The sequence below is a fragment of the Strongylocentrotus purpuratus genome, unplaced genomic scaffold, assembly GCF_000002235.5.
Source record: "Strongylocentrotus purpuratus isolate Spur 01 unplaced genomic scaffold, Spur_5.0 spur5_scaffold_8, whole genome shotgun sequence".
Taxonomy (NCBI): domain Eukaryota; kingdom Metazoa; phylum Echinodermata; class Echinoidea; order Camarodonta; family Strongylocentrotidae; genus Strongylocentrotus; species Strongylocentrotus purpuratus.
In genome coordinates, this window is record NW_022145614.1 from 21786731 (window position 1) to 21797224 (window position 10494).

At 38.3% G+C, this 10494-nt stretch overlaps 1 protein-coding gene across 1 annotated transcript in view; it reads right to left on the reverse strand.

Moving 5' to 3' along the window:
* Positions 1–9643, reverse strand: part of LOC580133 — a 56170-nt gene extending 46527 nt beyond the window's left edge. Inside the window, exon 1 of the mRNA XM_011672497.2 lies at positions 9485–9643. The gene's annotated coding sequence lies outside the window, so the exon portion shown is untranslated. The remainder of the gene's footprint in view (positions 1–9484) is intronic.
* Positions 9644–10494: the final 851 nt, after the last annotated feature.

Genomic DNA, 10494 nt, shown 5'->3' on the forward strand with positions numbered 1-10494 from the left:
TATCTGTTCTTTCTTTTAGTAACCTTTCTGACCTGCAACACTGCACATTGCATTTAAATATTTACCTTTATAACTTTTATATAGAAATTAAAGTGTCATCAATTTTGTTACAAAATACATTAAAAAAATAAAATAACTGATTCATGGAGCTTTAATTAAAAAGTCAAGAAATATGCACGCAAACAGTTGCACAATCACGTTCAGTATGTACTCGCGTCAATAGGAGAACATTCATTCCTTTTAAACGTAAAAACTCTTCGACTCTATACACGCAGCTCCCCTTACCCCAAGTGGTATTGGCCCGTAGTGCAACACCACTCCAGACTTGTCATGTGGGAGACGCATGCTCTTAGACAGGCAAGAAGCAGCCAGCCAATGAGGCAAAGCCTAAGCGTGCCGTGGTCGACCTCCACCAAGTACACAATTTCCCCATACATTATATGTATAGCTTCCCGGCTACGTTTCTAGTATAGTGTGTACTGTGCTTTGGCTACAGCCTGGCTGCTATGCATTCAACTGATCAAGCCATGTAAACAGGAAGAGAGTGCCATGTGAGGCCAACTGGAAATATTTGCTGACAGTTATCAAAGGGGCAAAAAAGTCATACAAGTTTATCTGGGTGTCAGATAATAATATTCACGTACATATTCACAAACACATGTACAGAGTATATACACTGAGATGTTCTAACTTCAACGCAAGTACACCTCCCATGCATTTTATACCTTTAAAACATGAGAAAGAAACTTATTACTCCACAACCAAGATTTGACTTTAATGAATATGAAGAAAAAAAAATCCAGGTTAAGGCTAACAAAAAGTTCACAACAAAACAAAAGAAAACTATGCAAATTCATTTTTTTAATAAATTCAATGATTTAGGGCACATTTGTAGTAACACAGTAGCGGATGGTTCGTCACAAGGTAACCCTGAAATGATTTTTAATTTTTTTTTTTAAAGTACCTTGTTCACAAGGAAGGAAAGGAAACTTACATAATAATAGGTGTATTATTTCACTTCTCTAATAATGGCCATGGGACCTTAAAAGAAGTATGCATACTAGGCTCTTACATCTCAAAAGCTCAAAGAAAATGTCAAATGGCATTTAGAAGTCTATAAATCAATCTGAAGTGGAAATAAATCTCAACTGTATGCTGTAAAAATCATTTCTCAGCTCTTGTTTTCAAGTTTCAACCACAATCCTTGGCAGATTATGTTATCAAATTGCAGTCTTGAACCGTCAGCGTAAAATTTTGTTTGATCAACCTAAAACGACCAGAGATAGAAGAGGGCATAACAGACAATTCCAACAGACCCACTCAAGAACGGACACATTCGCGAACTCCTTCTTCATGAGAACAGTGCATGATTGGAACCAGCTTAAACCAGAGATTATCGCCCACACTGACCCTGTCAAATTCAAAATTGCCCTGACGTCCCCCCCTTCTACAAATTAATACACCCTACCCGCAGCTCCAGTTAAAACCCAGACGAGTATTTTGGAGGACCAACCAACCAAGAGAAGATCCCGATAGAATCTATTACGTATTACCATGTGCAAGATTTCCATTTAAAGGAATCACACTAGGAAGCAAAAGTGTTTTGAATTGATGCAAAATTCATATCATTGCGAAGGGGAAGCCTTACTGATCAAATACAACAACTTCCCTCTTCAAAATATGTTTGGGGCCCGCAGTAATCAACCCTTAAAAAATTTTGTTTTGAGATCCAGATTTTCTGCCTTCAGTGGCCCTTCGTAGAGCGTCGCTATTGTGACGTCATATACTGGACACGGCTAGCCAAAGCTCTAGCGCACTATGTGATAATACATTGTAAATACACGCGACTCGACTTTTTGTGAAATTCGAAGCATACATGTACTCTTGAGATCAAAATGTCGGCTGTAGAGTGTAGACGAGGAAATTGAACTATTAAATATGGACATTGAAATCAGGGAAGAAAGTGATTCCGTTGACAAATGATGATGATGATGATGGGGAGGTAGGAGAGCTTGAAGGAGAAGAGGAAGAACTCGGCGATGATGGTAGAGATCAAATGCCACGAGCCTACCAGCACGAACCAGAGCCGCTGCAGCCGGTGGGCCTGCGAGAGCAAGGGCTAGCAATTGCTAGCGATACCTGCTCTAGGTGACGGTGTTGGCTTTCGGGTAAACAGAGAACTGATGTTACTCGTCTCGACCCAAGAAATACTTCATTTCATTTCATTTATTTTTTCCATTAAAATTCAAAATAAAATACATAACAAATTAACAGCAAAATCGGAAGGACCCCAAGAAAAGCCAAGCTTGTGAGAATGGGGCCCTGTACAAAAGTAATCATACAAGCAAATTATTATAACAAATACTGTAAATACGGATAATTGGTGAGTTTCAAAGAAAAATGTTGACATACCGGTAGTCCACCTACTTATTTAAATGTTCATCTTTCGTTTGAAGCTGGTATATATTTTTGCTTGTTTGTTTGTTTGTTTTTGTTGTCGCGAATTGACAGTAATGTTAATAAATCGACTGCTCATTTGTAGACATTGGTCATTGCTATTCATTATAAATGTAGATCAAATGATAGGTTTTATAACTTATATAAATATATTTCCAAGGGTTTAAGCATGTTTAGATAAGTATCAAGGGGTGTGATCGAATGTAAAGAACTGGAATCCTGAGCTGAGCTGAGGCTGCCGGCCGAGCTGGATATTATTAGTAGAATTACAAATTACAGGATAATTAATTCTATTAATTTAGGCATTCCTAAACTTTACAACCAGCCATAGAAATTTTACAACTTGTGCACATGTGAAAAAATGAGGGGAAAACTTTATGAATCTGACACCCATAATTTAATTTGTTTAAAAAATAAATTTGAATGCAATTTAACAATTTTTTACTCTAATAATATTTTTATTCTCAGCGACACATTTTATGCGTGTGATGGTCTCACCATGAATGTCGAAGTCAGTTTATAAATAAAATATAAAAATTAATATTAAAAAATTGAACTTTTATTCCTAGTCCTATTTCATTTAGGGTTAATAATAAATATTTTGCCTAACCGTTGTCTGTTTACTAGGCTATTCAGAAGAAACCAGAGCTGGTTTCTTCTGGGTTAGTTAGCATGAATGTTGATTAAGAAATGTAAATTACACAGACCTGTTAAATAATGCCACCCAAAAAAGAAAAATAATCTTTTTAAAAGATATTTTTTCAGATTTGTATTTCATCCAAAAATAGTACCTAAACACAAGGTGAACATAATGTAAATAGTCAAGCAATGACATATGTTGATAGTTTCAAGGTTGGTGATGATGATTGTGATGGTGGTGAGCATGATGGTAGTGATGGCGACGGTGGTGATGATGTCAGTGGTGATGGCGATCATGATGGCTATGGGGATGAATTCATTGTCATTAAATGAATCCTGAGCAGATAAGAAGAACGAGAACTGTGCCATGTTTTTGCTTACGGTCTGACTGTATAGGTGAAAGATCGAGTGCAAGATCTAGCTGGCTGTATGTGTCCAGTATGTGACGTCACTATTCGGAGCTCGCTAGCTCGTGTGTGGGGCTCACGTTCAGGGGGTTCCGGGGTCTGAGAGGGGTCTTGGAAAATCACATTTTACGCCTTTCCATGATATCTATATGATTTCTCAGCAAGTCATTCATGTTTTTCAAAAGAAAATCTTTCCATCTATATATTATGTAATTTGTTCTAATTATCAGTTGTAGTAGATATTTCTTAGTGTGATTCCTTTAATGGTCCTTAAAAGGAAGAAAAATTTCTCAACACGCACACAAAATTATTAAAAATCTGTCACTTAAAATAATATATTAGTGCTGTAGTCAAACGTTTAACCGTCCGGTATCCGACCGCCCATGGCGGATTCCGTTTTCAATTGAACGGTTTCGTTTTCCCGTTTTTTTTTTTTTTTTTTTTTTTTTTTAAGTTTCGATTTATGCCCCTCCACCTGGCACTATGCCTGGCAATGTCTCCCAGCTCAATAATCGGTGTGATGACTCACCACTCGGAAGCTAGAACAACCCTCCAATTTGTCTGTCATCTTGGTTTGAAGGTAATCTTTGTAATAGATCTCAATATGTAGTTTATAATAATAATTCTTCCAATTTTTACACATGGCGTACCACAAGGTTCTATCCTAGGTCCTCTACTGTTTTTAATTTACATTAATGATCTCACACATTGTTCTAAAAACGTCATTGTTACTATTATTTGTGACTAGTTCACAAGCACAAATCGGCGCCTTCAACTGCACCTCGCAGTTAAATGAAAGTCCTTCCCGCTTTTTTACACGAACCTGGCTTCCAGTCGGCAAAAAAAATATTTAAAAAAAAAATAAATAAAAAAAAAATAAATAAATAAATCGTTTAACCAAAAACCGTCCGGTTTTGACTGGCGGTTAAACGGAATTGGAGATATCCGTGATGTTACAGCACTATAATATATTATACAATGTAAACTGTAAACATGATATACTGCTAGGCTACGTCAGCTCTAGGGTGCGTTAATAGTACCTTTTTTTGCCTAGAATCAGCGTTTTCAAACGTGTTTCAGGCAACTTTTCAAGGTGATAAGAAATAGTGTGCGCCATGTGTTCGCTGTTTACGCATTGTGCGATTACGTGCTTTAATTACTGTTTTTTCATCGCATGCACAAAGCGCTACGTACTTCTCCAAGAAGAAAAGGCGCGTGCCCTAGTTGACCACCGAGCATCTCTCTGCTTCCCGGGTCAAACGGCGAAAAGCAGCTGTGCAGAGACAAGGCCTTCAATCCAAATCGTGACAAGTCGATAAACGCAACATCCCCAGATTAAAGTTCTTATAGTGGGGTTTGATATGTACGTACAGATTAACCCTGTAACTGATCATAGGATCGGGAGCCGATCTTGAGCTGATCAGGTGAAATCGGATAATAAATTTGGATTGCCGATCAATAAAAATGATCAATTTCTTTTTTTAAATGCCAAAAATGTTCAAGTTTGGGGCTAACAATTTCTAAAAAACCATGCATAGCTGGGAATATTTTGTCATTTAGAGTTGTTGTAGACCATATTTGTTGATATTAAGTGCCTTTTCATGACTTTGAAAGAAGTAATATTGGTCTAAAAGAAGAGGCAAAACATGTGAGCCGCCATCTTGGATAATAATGTTGGCACATTTTTTGTCCATTGTTATCAAAATCCAAGATGGCGGCTTGCATGTTTTGCCTCTTCTCTTAAAGGTACTATGTCCCTTTTGCAGCCAACCTCAAATTCAGTAGAACTTTGCAGGAATTATGAATATGTCATGTATGTCCTATCTGTGAAATTTAAATGTTAGCAGTGTCCTCATATTCAAATTATGCAAGGAAACCTGTTTACTTGCTAGACTTCACTGTCAGACACTATTGAGTGACTGACTGGCTTTTTTTCTTCTTTGGTAATAACATACATGAAAAGAGTTGTAAAGGGTACATAAGCATTTGTCTACGTCAATAACCCACTTCTTGTAAACTGATTGAATCTTTGCGCAGCATAAAACGTATGACCATTCGGTACAATTGTCTGAAAATCAAGACTATTACTTTTGGGCTCTATAGCCCTAAAGTCGATTTGACAACTAATAGTCGTTATTTTCCCACTTGAAGACATTTTCAAGCCCCACCTTTTTAGGGAAGTTCTAAATTAGTACAATCTTTCAAATGCAGTTGGAATTTAACTTTTTCATTTTTTTGGCCTGCAAATGGGACATAGTACCTTTAAGACCAAAAATTCTGCTGATTTTTTTTGCAGATTATTTTTGCGGACACCCATCAAAGGTGCGAGGGTGTCGCTTCGATCTTCCGATCCGATCAAAGCCCCAACTTACAGGCCTAGTATAGATACGCTGATTTTGAGTGGCAAAACATGATGAATGCACCCTAGTCACACAACACACAGTACAGATATAAAGGTCAATGAACAAACTTTCAACCCACAAATTAAGACCTGATTTCCAACCTATCGGAAATATGATTTAATAGTGCATGCAGAGGGTTACAACTACAAATAATAAATAATAATAATAATAATAAAAACGTTACTTATAAAGCGCTTACCACCGAAGTCTCTAAGCGCTCTACACACAAAATAGACTGATATACAATTACATCTTATACAAAACTAAAAATGCAAATAGACATACAAATTACAATACATATGGAATACACGTCAAAGTGAACAGAGTTAATTAATCATCAAACGCAATTTTGAATAAATGTGTCTTGAGACTAGTTTTGAATAGGTTAACAGTTTGACAGTTTTTTACATTTAAAGGTAATCTGTTCCAAAGTTCAGCAGAAGCTTTGCGAAAGGAGCGATTACCATAAGAAAGAGTTGACACAGAAGTAGATACGACTCGAGGTTTAATTGTGAAGATGACCGTAAACTGCGTTTAACTCATTTAAAGGTACTTGGTAACATTGTTCTGAAGACAGAAAATGGTGCCAAGGTGGTGACTTCAATGCTAGATGTAAAATTAAAGATAATCTGAAAGTTTGAGTAAAAACAGACGGTCATTAATGATACAAATTGGGAAAAACTGATCTGATTGATTCTTTAATTCTCCTAACTGTATTATCCGATTTCGTCTTTTCGATTATTTGAAATGAAGTTATAAATTGGGTGAGGTTCATCGCGAAGCCATGTTTCACTTAGGCCAATTATAAATGGGGGTGAAGATATATTTCAACTAAGTACTTAAATTGGTCCAAGTTTTTACTTAAGCTTTGGATGTTTAGGTGAAAGCGGGACAGTGCTTCTTGTTGCTTTGGAATAATATTTTCAGTAAATTGATTTATTGTGATTCTTATGCTGCTCAAGACCAACTCAAGCCCTGGAGCCACGACATATAAACACTCTCTTTGCCCTGAAACAGCTTCTTGGGTATTCAACATTTTAAATGTTGTCCAACTAGTATGTGAATGAGTTGAAACAAGTCTCCTGATCAGGGGTGGCGATTTCTTTTCATGACCGGGAGGACGAATAGCAAGGGACGAGGGAGAAGTGGCGTAATGAGCAAAAACGTTTGGGGGGGCAGAAACAAATCCACATCACCACCACTCTTACATGTTACACAGGCCCTGGGAACTTTTTCCAACTGGGGGGGGGGGGGGGGGGGGCTAAAGTAATTACGATCAGGTAGAGCAAAGCAAAGCAAAGTGAAGCGTAAATTGGTGTGGGGTCCAGGGGCAAAGCATCATGAAGCTGCATTGAGCACTCGTTTCGTATTGGGTTTACAGAATATATCACTGGGTTGACTCGTACTTAGCTATTGGACGTTCGAAAAGAAAAAATGAATATTCATCAACTAAAACCAAGATGGATGACAACGAATCATGTCGACGTACTACACGACTTTCTTGGATTAATCATTAATTTAGGATCTAAATGAGCAAGCTATCGTATTAAGTCAAAGCCATATTTGTTTGTTATTTTTTATATTTTAATAAGCCTATTGTAATATTGCAGCAAAAGTGCATTTATAAGGATGTAAAGAGTGAAAATCTTGTTGCATATCTCATTCATCGCGGTCCGGCCGAACCGAACCATTTGTTCCACTCAGTCCCCATAGGCTGTACTTCAGTCTATGAATAGAGGCGGTCAGAGGAGCCAGATGCAATCTCAGCGGAACAACCGTCGATATCAGAGACTGAAGCTTTCAAAACCAGGCTTGATCGTTGCTGGAAGAAACAGTGTCATATCTCTCAATACTCAAACTGATTTCTTTAATTTCTTTGCTCCTGGAACATTGTACATGGTACATTGTCCAGTTAAGATGCAACCTCTGGCCCCTCTGCCTCCCTTGTATATAATGAGAATTATTATTAAAGAGTACGAGTACAAGAAGATAGACCAAGAAGATAGACCTGGAACCTCGACTGCTGTCTCAGCATTCTTCCAGTATTTGAGGTAAAGTAAAGGTTAAAGGTAATATGGACTCTACATTGGGGGTAATTGAAGTATTCTGTGAGTATTTGCATAAAAATAGAATCAGTAGTTCCTGCGGACCGGCCGCATACGGGAGCCACTACTGTCCTACTCTATAGTCTATACCTAATTTTCAAAATAAGATGCACCAGATATGCATCCTGTGAAATATGGAATTTGGCCAGTAGTTTTGCCAAGTTTGGTGAAGAGATTTATCCACCTAACCTACACCTTAGCCCATATGGTCCTCTTCTGTCTCTAAAGAGAGTAGCCGACCCTTTTTTTTATGTACGAACGAAAGAGAAAGAAAATTTGGTCTATTACTTGTACATTTTGAAGGATATTACGCGATGGAGCGTAGCTACCGAGTGAGAAGATTTTTGCATCTTTATTTGTCTAAATGCTGCACTCTTGGGCCCTCCAGAGCTTAAAGATAAAGACCAGTTATGGTTATTGTGAAAGAAACGTTGTGGAATCGATCAGAAAACATTGATCATCTAGCATATAAGTATTGGTGTGTATTGCAAGGTTCTGGAATTATCAAAATGATAAGAAATTTGGCCCAGTCTTCATAAAGTTACAAGCACTGTACACAGAAAGATGTATATGGGACTACACACCAGCTACACACACGTGCGCGACACGTGCGTTTATCTCTCACAGTCCAATAGATAAACTAATTTACCAAATATATCACTTAGTAGGCAGTTTCCCGGCAAAAATGTTATCATCATGTAGATTCTAGACTATATTAGTCAAAACACATTCTTTCACATGATTGGTAATAAAGAGCTTCCAGTTAATTTTTTGAAATTGGGGTGTTTCCAATACTGGTCTTTACCTTAAAAAGTGTGTTGAAGTCTTGACTTTAGTCAGTATTTGTTCTACATTTTTTTGGGGGCACTTTTTCAAATTTTGAGAGGGGGGGAGGTGGGGGGACGTGTCCCCCCTGTCCCCCCGGGATCGTCGCCCCTGCTCCTAATCAAAAAGAAGAAAAAAAAGTGACTACCAGAAGCAATCGTCCCAATGAATGCCAATGCGCAATTCGTTCTTAAGTTTGGCGTAAATATGACGTGACAATGCGTGAACAGTGATTAGATCTAAGTTGAGAGTAAACATGACGCGACAATCAATGCACATGATGCATGTCACTAGTATTAAGTAACGCATTGCGTGCACTATTCGTATAATATATGCGGACTGCGTGCGTGCGTGCCCCACTAATTAAGGGACTTTTAGATTTGCACAACGACAATGTGGATTGCTACGATCGACGTCCTTTTAATGCACTACCTTGAGTGGACGTCACACGTATCAGTCCACGCAAATCTAAAAGTCCCTATTGGCACGCATTGGCACGCGATAGAGCTAGCGCTAGCGGGGCATGCAGTTCGGGACCAAAATGCGGGCAAGTGTCAACGAGGCATATCACTCGTAGGCCTAGTAATGTAAGTATGATGCACAGCAAAAATCAGAGGTAAAAATAAAGAAATATTAGCAAATATCTTACCAGAGCGATACAGCATACAAATTAGCTTCCTTTCCACATGTAACGTGTGACTTTACGATCTGCATTACTACATGTAATGATGTTGACCTCTGAATTGCTCTGACGTAGATCTGGACATATTATTACTCTCGTCGAAGACTATTGTAGCCTCTACAGGAAAAGGCCTCGCGCGCTGCTAGCTAGCTAGCTTGGCGCTTGTCTGCATGCCGAGCAGGTTCTGAAAATAGACTAACGAAGTGTGCGCTTTAGAGAAAAACGAAATTTTGAGTAGTATACAAATAACAACATGGTTTTAGAAAAAAGAGAAGCTTAGAAGATAGTACATTTAGAAAATGAAATTCAGAAATATATATTTGTGGGTATGAAAACCATTGTCGTATTTATTGATCTGGCCAAATTAAGCCTATGATCACTGGCGTACCTGAGGGGGGCGGGGGGGGGGGGCAAGGGGGGCAGAGTGCCCCCCCCCCCCTGACGGGCTCCAGGGGAAAAAAAAGGAAAAGGGGGAAGGGGAAAGGGAAAAAAAAGGAAAAGAGAAAAAAAGGGGAAAGAAAAGAAAAGAAAGGAAAGGAAAGAAAAAGAAAAAAGGAAAAGGGGAGAGAAAAAAAAGAAAAGAAAGAGAAAAAAGGAAAAGGAGAAAAAAGGAAGAAGAAGAGAAAAGGAAGAAAGAGGGAAAAGATAAGGAAAGAAAAAAAATGGGGAAGTTATTTTAAGAAAGACCATGGCCGTACGCACCGGGGGGGGGGGGGGGGCAGTTGACCCCAGATATTTTGAAAACGTACAGTTTTTTTCCTGAAAATGTTTAACAAAGCTCACAAGTAGTGAAGGCCTATACCAAATCCTTCAATTCTACTTTTGAAAAATGCAAAAGTACCCTCATGACCAGTTTGGTCGCTCGAACTCCCTTCACTCCTTTTGCTTTTGAGTTTCTTCAAAAACGTTTTATGCATCGATCTTCCCCCCTCCCCAATCAGAAAAATATTCCGCATACGGCAAAGAAAAAGACAAAT